The sequence below is a fragment of the Carlito syrichta genome, unplaced genomic scaffold (genome assembly GCF_000164805.1).
Source record: "Carlito syrichta isolate Samal-C Ts95f unplaced genomic scaffold, Tarsius_syrichta-2.0.1 Scaffold106297, whole genome shotgun sequence".
In the NCBI taxonomy this organism is placed as follows: Eukaryota; Metazoa; Chordata; class Mammalia; order Primates; family Tarsiidae; genus Carlito; species Carlito syrichta.
Genome location: NW_007050393.1, coordinates 55,086 through 56,202, shown reverse-complemented (window position 1 = coordinate 56,202; position 1,117 = coordinate 55,086). Strand labels below are relative to the sequence as shown.

Genomic DNA, 1,117 nt, shown 5'->3' with positions numbered 1-1,117 from the left:
AAAAAATTAGCCGGGCGTGGTAGCACGCCTGTAGTTCCAGCTACTTGGAAGGCTGAGGCGGAAGGATCGCTGGAGCCCAGCAGGTCAAGGCTGCAGTGGCCAGGAGCGGCTACTGCACTCCAGTCTGGGCGACAGAGTGAGACTCTAACTCAAAAAAAAAAAAAAAAGAATCTGACCATCAAGCATGGTGGTACACACTTGTAGCCCTCGCTTCTTGGGAGCCTGATGTGGGAGAATCGCTTGAGCTCAGGAGTTCCAGTCCAGCCTAGTTAACATAGTGAGACCTTATCTCTTAAAAGAAAAAGAAAGAAAACCTGACCATTCAGCACAAGGAAATCATGGTAGCTGTTGTTGGAAAGGGTATCAAGTGGAGGGAGGGCTTCTGTTTAAAAAGATAGGAGAGGCCTAAACCTGAAGGTCGTGTGAAAATGTGTGCTTCTAGGTCATTTTGGGTCCATATTTTAGTGTCCTGGCACAATAGCAGTGCTACTGCATGTGAAGGTCTTTGATCCTGCACTCTCATGTTATGTATGGGTTGGTCTTCGGGGTTAGGATTCTTACTGTCTCAGGGAAGAATACCTGACCCGAGGAGCTGATAGAGTGACTTTTAATTAATTAATTAATTAATTATTATTATTATTTATTTATTTTTTAGTTGGAGTCTCACTCTGTCACCCAGACTGGAGTGCAGTGGCACGCTCCCGGCCACCACATCCTCTACCTGCTGGGCTCCAGCGATCCTTCCACCTCAGCCTTCCAAGTAGCTGGAACTACAGGCGCGTGCTATCATGCCCGGCTAATTTTTTGATTTATTGTAGAGATGAGGTGTCGCCAATTTGCCCAGGCGGGTCTTGAACCCGCGGGCTCAGGCAGTCCACTCACTTCAGCCTCCCAAAGCACGGGATTACAGACTGAGCCACCGAGCCCAGCTTATTTATTATTTTTTAAAAATCAGAGTCTCACTCTGTTGCCCAGGCTGGAGTGCAGTGACATACTCACTACTACCACAGTCTCGACCTGCTGGGCTCAGGTGATCTTTCTGCCTCAGCCTCCCAAGTAGCTCGAACCACAGGTGCATACCCCCATGACTGGCTAATTTTTTTTTTTTTTTTTTTTT

At 47.4% G+C, this 1,117-nt stretch overlaps 1 protein-coding gene across 1 annotated transcript in view; it reads left to right on the top strand.

Moving 5' to 3' along the window:
* The window catches only part of LOC103269571 (tyrosine-protein phosphatase non-receptor type 9), a gene marked incomplete at its 5' end in the record, with an annotated part of 49,029 nt that overhangs the window by 2,902 nt on the left and 45,010 nt on the right, over positions 1 to 1,117 (top strand). The window lies entirely within an intron of this gene.